Here is an 11,459-nt window from a genome sequence, read left to right as displayed (position 1 = left end):
CGCCTCCTTGCTATTCAGGGCTCAGGAGACAGTAAGCCATCGGGTCACATGGAAATTATGTTAAACTTGCTTGGCACTAAAGAGCCAAATTTTCTTTTCACGGAACTCTTCCTGCGTCACATGCCGCCGCATGTCCAGACGACGCTTGCGAATACAACCATTACAGATTCGCGTGCACTGGCAGAGGAAGCGGACCGGTTTTTCCTGGCCACACATAGATACACACATGAGGTGCTGGCCCCGACACGCACCTACACACCATCAAGTGCGACGCCCTTAGCCAGCAAGGCATGCGCGGCCACTGACGATCAGAATGTGTCAGGTCTGTGTTACTACCATGCACGTTTTGGGCCCAAGGCCAAGAAGTGCCGTCCCCCTTGCACCTTCAACGCGACGGGAAACTTCAAGGCCTACACTCTGTAGCGGCCGTGAGTGCAGGCGCAAGAAACCGGCTACTGTTCATCCGGGACGCCATCTCCGGCCACAAGTTCTTGTGTGACACCGGCGCCCAGAGGAGCATCCTCCCTGCCACTGTGGACGATGTGGGAGGGGGGGGAGGCTCACACATGGACCTCCATTAACTCCTGCCAATGACACCCCCATCCGCACATACGGGACACGGACAGTGGACGTGTGTTTTGGGGGTCAGCAGTTTACATGGGCCTTTGGCCCAATCCCATTTCTCTCACTCGGCCCTGAGAACCCTCCAGTGAGGTCCCTCAATAGAGGAGTGCCCTCCGCGAGTGGAGTGCAAAGTGGAGATGGTTTGGACAAGACTTGCAAGGTTCCACCCCTGTCCAGGAGATGGCGGTAATATTAATTGGCTGTAGACCTTAGTGACGTATAGGCCTACGTCACATGTAAACAACTCGAGTCTCAACCTGTAGTGTGTCAGTTGGAGAGTTCGTGCAACGTTAAAAATGCCCGCTACAGCTGTGTTATTACCGATTGCCTGAAAGCTCATCATCTTTTCCGTGTCTCCAATCAACGGAGGAAAAATGTGCTATACTGAAGACAGCTTTGGCGCTATGTAGTGCTGATTCATCTTTACAAGGTACGTACACTCATTAAAAAAAATGACCCGTTCGGTCAAATACAGTAAGAGTTAACATACAATGCACGTTCACATAATACCCTATGTTTGTGTAGACATAAATGGCAATCTACTTATTAGTATCTTAATGCCATTTTATGACATATAGTAGGGGTTTTGAATGTGTGACATGACGAAAAGTAAACAAACACAAGAACAGTCCACCTGACCCTTAAGCTGACATAATATCGTCACCAAACTTCCCTGTACGACCCAAAAACCTTAGTTCATAAGGAATTTAATTCAAAAGAGTTGTCATTGGATATAAAAAAGGTCATTTCAACATTTTTTCATGATGCTTACATCACAGTTAAAGCGGTCTTTTTCTTTTCTATGCCCACTTTTATGTCTAAATTGTTTGTTATCTATTGTGTTCCAGAGTGGCTGTCCCATAAGCATGGACAGGTTGGACAGGAATGTTCCCATCCTGTGCTTATGGTTGGATGTGGAGTCAGAACTCATTCAGGACTTAAGGTTGAGCAAGAAGGTTATGTGGGCCCTGCATGAGCTGCTAAAGAGGGAACAGGGCCGTGGCTGGAGGTCCTGATCTACGTGTACTGGCTGGCCCACGCTCTGTCCTACCGTGTGGTGTCACGGGTCTTCAGGGTTCCCAGGTCCACCGTACAAAGAATTGTCCACAGTTAATATGGAATAAATTGCCCAAAAGCCATATTTAGGCTCTTTAAGTCAGACCCACATTTGCATTATGTGCTTTTCTGCATTACTATTCAATAAACATCTTCATTTTGAGTAACACCTTGGTGGTTTATTTCATAATGATGTGAGATACTGTGTGTGAACTATGTGACTGTTGGACAGAAAACAACTACAAATCACTCCAGCTTAAATAATAGTTTACTTTCAGAAAAACAAACTCACATTGGGCCAAAATACATAATAGTAAATAATGTGTCACAAATTTTAACAAAAATATACCAATACTTCCATGAAGCTGGAAAACACAAACTGGAACTTCATTCAGTTCTTAATAAAAAAAACAATATTTTCCTTTTATAAAACAAAGGGAAACATTGCAGAGATGTCACTGTTCTGGAAATTTGTCCACGAGCTTCCCAAAAAGGACAGGAACCGCTCAGTTTTGGCCACAGTTTCTTCGAGCCTTTTCCTCACTCCGGCAGACTCCACTTTCAAAAAGTCAAGGAGTGTATCGTGCTTCCTTTTTTTTCTGGGTGATTTGGGGTTTGGCACCGGATTAGAAGGTGCCAACGACGTGCCCGGTGGTGTGGATGGCGTGGTAGCTGTGATGGTGACCAGCTCTTCCATGGGACGTTCTACAGTGGCCTTTAGGTTGGGTGGAAAAAACAAGAATTACTTAATGCTGATGTATTGTACAAAAACAACTGAGTATAGGATGCTCAGCAAGTTGATGTGAGACAGGAAATTATAGGATGTGTTCTGGATAATTATTTGATAGTGAATAGATACACAAAATTGACATGTTATTCTTATGGCTGTATGAGCCTTCTATTGGCCAGCATCACATATGCTTTAGAATTGTCTCCACATTTGGACAACATTTTGAGAAGGTAATTAGTTTACTTAATATGTGTTTACAGAGAAGGCAGTGGACTATGTGATAGTAGTTTGTTTCAACTGTATTTCCACGTGAAATTCGGAGACATTACTCATAATGCATGATGAAAACTAATGCATTCTGATCTCACATGAAAGAATCATATTGTAAATAAAACACGACACCCGAAATTGTGTGCAGTAAACAAGTGCTTATGTCCAGAACGGTATTCTGACTATGCTCCTTTAGCGATGTACAGTAGATGTAAAAGGACGACTCGTTTAAGATAAAAACAGGGATGGGCTGAACCGTGATTTTCTGCCCAGTTATCCTACTTTAAAGTTTGTAGCGTGAAGATTTTTTTTTTTGCCAGCTCCCTTGGTAGATTAGTGCACTTCGTAAAGTAGCGATTTTGCAATGTTCGTGTTTTAACGCGAAAATACGATTTTCTATTGCATTTACGTCTAACTAAGATATCTCAATACATTTTGTTGCAAATACATGCGTGGTTGTGGAAAACTACTTACATTTGTGCGGTTCCTTTTCGGGCATGTTTGTTGATATTGAGAATTCGTAAAGCCTTCTGGGTAGTCACTTCGCTGCCAAGTGAGGTCGAGAGCCCCCTCGGTCTTGAAGTGGTTACGACATGGTTTGAGGGCACTTCTGCCTCGGTCTTGAGAGTATCGGGACACACCCCATTTTCACGTGAACGCGCAAACCGAGTGACTAGGGCACATAGCGAGTGAAAGTGCGAAGAATGGGACGCAGCCATTTGTCACTGCGGATATTGCTTTTCCTCTTCTTGGTGCAGATTTTCTGTGTGCCAATGGACTACTCGTTGACGCATTGAATTTCTCCTCTCTCGCGTGTGTCCGCGACAAAGGGATTTTTGAGGGTCTGAAATATTGCGTAACATTTAGTGACTGGTAGCATTATAACATTAATAGATGGGTACTATGATAATCAGTACCGTATTTTCCATACTTTAAGGCGCACCTAAAAGCCTTTATTTTTTTCAAAAGCTGACCATGCGCCTTAAAATAAAGTGCGCCTTATTTATGGATCAATATTAAGTCGCAAAGTCTTGCAACTAACTTACATTATTTTTGATGTTGAGTCATTGTTTTTGGCCTGTTTTTATTTCATAATGTTCGAAATAAAGTTTTCTTTCATTTATTCATTGATTAGAAGTCCACCTGCACTCCACGTATCATCCTGAATCAGATGCACCTGTTTGAAGTCGTTAGTTACATAAAGACACCTGTCCACCCCATGCAATCTGGCTGAGTCCCATTCTTCGCACTTTCACTCGCTATGTGCCCTAGTCACTCGGTTTGCGCGTTCACGTGAAAATGGGGTGTGTCCCGATACTCTCAAGACCGAGGCAGAAGTGCCCTCAAACCATGTCGTAACCACTTCAAGACCGAGGGGGCTCTCGACCTCATTTGGCAGCGAAGTGACTACCCAGAAGGCTTTGCGAATTCTCAATATCAACAAACATGCCCGAAAAGGAACCGCACAAATGTAAGTAGTTTTCCACAACCACGCATGTATTTGCAACAAAATGTATTGAGATATCTTAGTTAGACGTAAATGCAATAGAAAATCGTATTTTCGCGTTAAAACACGAACATTGCAAAATCGCTACTTTACGAAGTGCACTAATCTACCGAGGGAGCTGCCAAAAAAAAATCTTCACGCTACAAACTGTAAAGTAGGATAACTGTGCAGAAAATCACGGTTCAGCCCATCCCTGTTTTTATCTTAAACGAGTCGTGCTTTTACATCTACAAGGCCAGTCGCTAAAGGAGCATAGTCAGAATAACGTTCTGGACATAAGCGCTTGTTTACTGCACACAATTTCGGGTGTCGTGTTTTATTTGCAATATGATTCAGAATGCATTAGTTTTCATCATGCATTATGAGTAATTTCTCCGAATTTCACGTGGAAATACAGTTGAAACAAACTACTATCACATAGTCCACTGCCTTCTCTGTAAACACATATTAAGTAAACTAATTACCTTCTCAAATGTGGAGACAATTCTAAAGCATATGTGATGCTGGCCAATAGAAGGCTCATACAGCCATAAGAATAACATGTCAATTTTGTGTATCTATTCACTATCAAATAATTATCCAGAACACATTCTATAATATCCTGTCTCACATCAACTTGTTGAGCATCCTATACACAGTTGTTTTTGTACAATACATCAGCATTAAGTAATTCTTGTTTTTTCCACCCAACCTAAAGGCCACTGTAGAACGTCCCGTGGAAGAGCTGGTCACCATCACAGCTACCACGCCATCCACACCACCGGGCACGTCGTTGGCACCTTCTAATCCGGCGCCAAACCCCAAATCACCCAGAAAAAAAAAGAAGCACGATACACTCCTTGACTTTTTGAAAGTGGAGTCTGCCGGAGTGAGGAAAAGGCTCGAAGAAACTGTGGCCAAAACTGAGCGGTTCCTGTCCTTTTTGGGAAGCTCGTGGACAAATTTCCAGAACAGTGACATCTCTGCAATGTTTCCCTTTGTTTTATAAAAGGAAAATATTTTTTTTTTATTAAGAACTCAATGAAGTTCCAGTTTGTGTTTTCCAGCTTCATGGAAGTATTGGTATATTTTTGTTAAAATATGTGACACATTATTTATTTACTATGATGTATTTTGGCCCAATGTGAGTTTGTTTTTCTGAAAGTAAACTATTATTTAAGCTGGAGTGATTTGTAGTTGTTTTCTGTCCAACAGTCACATCGTTCACACACAGTATCTCACATCATTATGAAATAAACCACCAAGGTGTTACTCAAAATGAAGATGTTTATTGAATAGTAATGCAGAAAAGCACATAATGCAAATGTGGGTCTGACTTAAAGAGCCTAAAATATGGCTTTTGGGCAATTTATTCCATATTAACTGTGGACAATTCTTTGTACGGTGGACCTGGGAACCCTGAAGACCCGTGACACCACACGGTAGGACAGAGCGTGGGCCAGCCAGTACACGTAGATCAGGACCTCCAGCCACGGCCCTGTTCCCTCTTTAGCAGCTCCTGCAGGGCCCACATAACCTTCTTGCTCAACCTTAAGTCCTGAATGAGTTCTGACTCCACATCCAACCATAAGCACAGGATGGGAACATTCCTGTCCAACCTGTCCACGCTTATGGGACAGCCACTCTGGAACACAATAGATAACAAACAATTTAGACATAAATGTGGGCATAGAAAAGAAAAAGACCGCTTTAACTGTGATGTAAGCATCATGAAAAAATGTTGAAATTACCTTTTTTATATCCAATGACAACTCTTTTGAATTAAATTCCTTATGAACTAAGGTTTTTGGGTCGTACAGGGAAGTTTGGTGACGATATTATGTCAGCTTAAGGGTCAGGTGGACTGTTCTTGTGTTTGTTTACTTTTCGTCATGTCACACATTCAAGACCCCTACTATATGTCATAAAATGGCATTAAGATACTAATAAGTAGATTGCCATTTATGTCTACACAAACATAGGGTATTATGTGAACGTGCATTGTATGTTAACTCTTACTGTATTTGACCGAACGGGTCATTTTTTTTAATGAGTGTACGTACCTTGTAAAGATGAATCAGCACTACATAGCGCCGAAGCTGTCTTCAGTATAGCACATTTCTCCTCCGTTGATTGGAGACACGGAAAAGATGATGAGCTTTCAGGCAATCGGTAATAACACAGCTGTAGCGGGCATTTTTAACGTTGCACGAACTCTCCAACTGACACACTACAGGTTGAGACTCGAGTTGTTTACATGTGACGTAGACCTTTACGTCACTAAGGTCTACAGCCAATTAATATTACCGCCATCTCCTGGACAGGGGTGGAACCTTGCAAGTCTTGTCCAAACTATCTCCACTTTGCACTCCATTCGCGGAGGGCACTCCTCTATCGAGGGACCTCACTGCAGGGTTCTCAGGGCCGAGTGAGAGAAATGGGATTGGGCCATAGTATGACTAACTTGTAACATGGCGAAGATCAAAGAGCTGTCCAAAGACACCAGAGACAAAATTGTACACCTCCACAAGGCTGAAAAGGGCTACTGAGCAATTGCCAAGCAGCTTGGTGAAAAAAGGTCCACTATTGGAGCAATTATTAGAAAATGGAAGAAGCTAAACATCTCGTGGTGTCTCAATGATTGTAAGAAAGGTGAGGAATCAGCCCGGGACAACACGACAGGAGTTGGTGAATACCCTGAAAAGAGCTGGGACCACCGTTTCCAAGGTTACTGTAGATCAGGGGTCGGGAACCTTTTTGACTCAAAGAGCCATAAAAGCAAAAAATATTAATTTTATTTTGGGAAAGAGCCACACCATATATTATGAGACAAATTTACTAAATTGCTAAACCCGCGCCCCAGACAAAAGCTTAGTCTTCAGCACATTTATTTTTGATGATTTGATAAAAATTATGAAAAGAGAATAATGCCAGAGCCCCTGTCCCAAATTCAACAAACAGACCACTTTAAACTTGTCTCTTTCTTGCAATTACTCAAGATCGGTTAAACTCCTTTTGACCCTTTTTTTCATACATATTGGTTTCAAAACCAGATGCAAGCATTTATTTTGTAAAAACGTCACAACATTCTGAGAATAGGGAGCCTTATGTGCTTACCTTTGGCGAGAGATGGGAGGGAATGCTTGTACTTTTTGCATAGCTCCACCCATCCCTCCCACTCACCCAATCAAATGACTAAGTTCTCTTCCGGTGTTTTGGCGTATTTACAGTTCTGTGGATTCATCATAAAGTATCTGAACACTGAACACAGATTATATAGTGAACTTTTAAATAAAGGATTCTTTAGCGTTGTACAGCCAAAACGAGTCTTTTTTCCCCCTTTTTTTGTGTGACACCTTGACTGTAAATTGTAGTGAAAAACGTGCCCTATATATACTGCGAAGTGTTTCCTTCTCACCTGGCTTTGGTTTGGCTTTACGTGTGCCTGAATAGGATAGACATTTTCGGTTTTGAACAAATTGGAGAAATTTTGCATGCAATCAAATTGGTCTCTGAGCCATAGGTACTCATAGAAAGAGCCATATATGGCTCGCGAGCCATAGGTTCCCGACCCCTGCTGTAGATAATACACGAAGACATCATGATTTGAAATCATGTATGGCTCGAAAAGTTCCCTTGCTTAAACCTGCAAATGTCAAGGTCCGTCTTATGTATGCATACGACCATTTGGATGATATAGCGGAGTCATGGGAGAAAGTTTTTTGGTCAGGTGAGATCGAAATAGAACATTTTGGTCATAATCTGAAGAACACCATACCTACTCTAAAATATGAGCGTGCTTTGGGGATGTTTTTCTGCACATGAGACAGGACAAGTGCACTGCATTAAAGAGAGGATAACTGAGGGCTGTGTATTGTGAGATTTTGGGGAACAACCTCCTTCCCCCGTCAGAGTATTGAAGATGGGCTGTGGCTGGGTCTTCCAACACAACAATGACCTGAAGCACACAGCCAGAAAAAGTAAGGAGTGGCTCCGTAAGAAGCATATCAAGGTTCTGGCATGGCCCAGACCTAAACCCAATAGAAAATATTTGGAGGTAGCTCAAACTCTGTGTTTTTCAGCCAGAAACCTGACTGATCTAGAAGATCTGTGTGGAGGAGTGGGCCAAGATCCCTCCTGCAGTGTTTGCAAACCTGGTGAAAGACTAAAGGAAATGTTTCACCTCAGGAGTAGCAAACAAAGGCTAGTGTACTTAATATTAAAACTCATTTTCTGAGGTGTTCAAATACTTATTTGCAACTATATCACACAAATGAATCATTAAAAAAATCATGCATTGTGATTTCTGGATTTTTCTTTTTAGTTTATCCCTCTCACAGGGGACATGCAGCTACGATGAAAATTCCAGACCCCTCCATGATGTCTTTTTTTTTTTTTTTTTTTTTTTTTTTTAAACTTTTTATTTCTCACACCGATTTTGACAGAGGTTTGATTCCCCCATCTTACATCAACACAAAATATATACACTTGACACATTCATAAATAACAGAAGGAACAACAAAGAACAAAAAATGCTATTAATAGAAAAGAAGAATAAATGCTCATACAATAAATCCATACAAAAAGAAATATATATATATATATATATATATATATATATATATATATATATATACATATAAAATTAATAAATCAAAATATACACCCAAAGAAAAAAAAGGGAAAAAAAAAAAAAAAAAAAAAAAAAAAAAAAGAAAAATACACACATAATAAATAGGGGGAGGTGTTTAGACATCAGGTAAAATTTGTGTGATAGGCTTCCATCTTTTCTCAAATTGGTCAAGTTTCAGTTGAAGTCTTGCAGTGATTTTTTCCATAATGTACATTTGCTTTAATTTGTCTCTCCATTGTTTTATGTCAGGAGGTTGTGGTTTCAGCCAGGACACTGTGATCATTTTCTTTGCTACCAGAAGCATTACCCTTAGTATATATTTCTGTTGACCAGATAGTAATTCTTCTGGCAAAATTCCTATTATGTAAGCCTTTGGGTCCAACCGCAACTCCCAGCCAGTGATTAATTTTATTTCTCTCTGGATACTTCTCCAAAAATTTGATATTACAGGGCAATTCCAGAAAATATGCGTAAAGTCTCCGACCCCCCCACAGTTACGCCAACATAGATTCGGGGTATTTTTATATTTTGAAGTGATAGAGGGTGTATAGAAGAATCGCATTTTTACTTTCCATTCAAACTCCCTCCATGTCGGGCTGTTGGTTATTTTGTGTCCCTCTTTCAATGTTTTTTCCCATTCGTTGTCTTTTATCGCTACATTAGTTTCTTGTTCCCATTTTTCCTTAACTGCCATGTCCTCATTACTGAGATCCATTCTCAGGGCTTTATATAGTTTTGATATAACCCCCTTTATTGATTGTCCTTTTGTATATGATATTAATAATTCCTCTACCTTAGTTGGCTCCTTACATATTTTCCCCCATTCCTCGTGTTTCTGGAGGTAATGCCTTAGTTGCAAATATTTGTAAAAATCATTTCTGGGTAGGTCAAATTCTTGTTGGAGTTGTTCGAATGATTTCATTGTCTGTGCTTCCAATACTTGGGTAATCAACATCAGTCCTTTTTGGCCCCATTTTTGAAACCCTACCTCCATAACCCCAGGTTTAAAGTCTGGATTTTTCGCTATTTTGGTAGCCCTATTCACAGATCTTGATATTTTTAATTTTTTTTGTATTGTTGACCAAGTTTTAATAGTTCCCTTAATCCATTCATTCTGGATTTTTAATTTCTTCCACCTCGTGACTGATATGTATGGTAACGATTCCACAGGCATATTTGGACAAGATCGCTGCTCCATGTCCACCCATATCGTATCTTTGTCTGTAGTAATCCACAAGATGAGTGCTCTAATTTGAGCTGCCCAATAGTAATATTTAATATTGGGTAGGTCTAGGCCCCCCTTTTCTTTAGGAGCTAACAGGGTTTTGTATTTTATTCTAGGTTTCTTGTTCTGCCAAAGGAATTTTGCTATCAACTTATTTAACATTTTAAATGTGGATGCCGGGATCAGAATTGGAAGGGATTGAAACAGAAATAATAGTCTTGGTAATATGTTCATCCTGATTGTTTCTATCCTGCCGATAAGACTTAAGGGCAAAATTTCCCATTTTTCCAAATCTTTCCTTATTTCTTTTATCAACATTCCATAATTTGCATCAAACAGTTGTGTGGTATGTGGTGTAATGGTCACCCCCAAATATTTAAACCCTTTATTTGTCCATTTAAAATCAAATCTTTCAATCACATCTGTTGGACATTTTCCTGATATCATCATTGCTATTGATTTGCTCTCATTATTTGAATACCCAGCTACTTCTCCATATATTTTAAGGCTCTCCAACAGTGGTGGTATTGATAACGAAGGTTCCTCCAGCATTACCAACAGGTCGTCTGCAAACAGTGATATTTTATGTTCTGTTCCTCCTTCATCAAATATCCCCCTTATTTGCTCATTTTGTCTAATAGATTCTGCGAGTGGTTCTATGCTTATTGCAAACAAGAGTGGGCTTAAACAATCTCCTTGCCGGACTCCTCTTTTGATTTCAAAGAAATCTGAACAGTGACCATTTACTCTAAGACGAGATTTAGGATTTTTATAGATTATTTTCACCCATTCAACAAATATTGGAGGGAAGCCAAAAGCTATAAGTGATTGATGTAAGAAGCTCCATTTCACCCCATCGAAAGCTTTTTGTGCATCCAAGCTCAGTAACATCGAGGGTTGGGTCTTAGATTTTGTGCTTGTAATTATGTTTAGTATCCTCCTAATATTGTTTGCACCCTGCCTCCCCGGAATAAACCCTGTTTGATCATTTCTAATTAATTTCGCTATAAATTTCTGCATTCTTTTTGCAAGTATGCTTGTAAGAATTTTTAGATCATTACAAAGTAAACTAACTGGTCTACAGCTTTCACACAATATTGGGTCTTTTCCTTCTTTGTGCAGGACTGTTATGATGGCTTCCGACCATGCTTTGGGGGGATCTCCTTTTGTTAGAGCATAGTTAAATACTTTCTGCAGTACTGGTGTTAATTCTTCCTTAAAGCTTTTGTAGAACACCCCCGGGAATCCATCCGTTCCTGGTGATTTATTTATTTTTAAGTTATTTATTGTATCTTGTATTTCCTGTTTTGTAATGGGGCGAATAATTTCTAATGTATCCCCTCCTGTTAGTGTCGGTAAATGTAGTTTTCCTAAAAAGTTTTGTGCCGTGTAGTTATCTAAGTCATTTTCTGAGTCCTTGTATAATTCTTTATAA

At 40.2% G+C, this 11,459-nt stretch overlaps 4 long non-coding RNA genes across 4 annotated transcripts; 2 read left to right on the top strand and 2 right to left on the bottom strand.

Annotated features, from left to right (window-relative positions):
* Positions 1-730: 730 nt before the first annotated feature.
* On the top strand, positions 731-1,847 carry LOC148349827 (uncharacterized). Its single transcript, XR_015847195.1, has 2 exons — positions 731-1,054; positions 1,473-1,847. It is a non-coding gene; the product is annotated as an uncharacterized LOC148349827 (long non-coding RNA).
* An 83-nt stretch (positions 1,848-1,930) lies between these two features.
* LOC148349826 (uncharacterized) lies at positions 1,931-3,391 on the bottom strand. Its single transcript, XR_015847196.1, has 2 exons — positions 3,155-3,391; positions 1,931-2,395 (listed from the first exon to the last, which is right to left on the bottom strand). It is a non-coding gene; the product is annotated as an uncharacterized LOC148349826 (long non-coding RNA).
* A 520-nt stretch (positions 3,392-3,911) lies between these two features.
* On the top strand, positions 3,912-5,352 carry LOC148349825 (uncharacterized). The gene is made up of 2 exons (XR_015847194.1): positions 3,912-4,151; positions 4,885-5,352. It is a non-coding gene; the product is annotated as an uncharacterized LOC148349825 (long non-coding RNA).
* Positions 5,353-5,435: 83 nt separating this feature from the next.
* On the bottom strand, positions 5,436-6,556 carry LOC148349824 (uncharacterized). Its single transcript, XR_015847192.1, has 2 exons — positions 6,230-6,556; positions 5,436-5,811 (listed from the first exon to the last, which is right to left on the bottom strand). It is a non-coding gene; the product is annotated as an uncharacterized LOC148349824 (long non-coding RNA).
* Positions 6,557-11,459: the final 4,903 nt, after the last annotated feature.

The sequence above is a fragment of the Urocampus carinirostris genome, chromosome 17 (assembly GCF_059441175.1).
Source record: "Urocampus carinirostris isolate Australia breed hairy pipefish chromosome 17, RoL_Ucar_1.0, whole genome shotgun sequence".
Taxonomy (NCBI): Eukaryota; Metazoa; Chordata; class Actinopteri; order Syngnathiformes; family Syngnathidae; genus Urocampus; species Urocampus carinirostris.
Note: the sequence above shows the minus strand (reverse complement) of the source record. Positions and strands in the feature narration are given on the sequence as shown.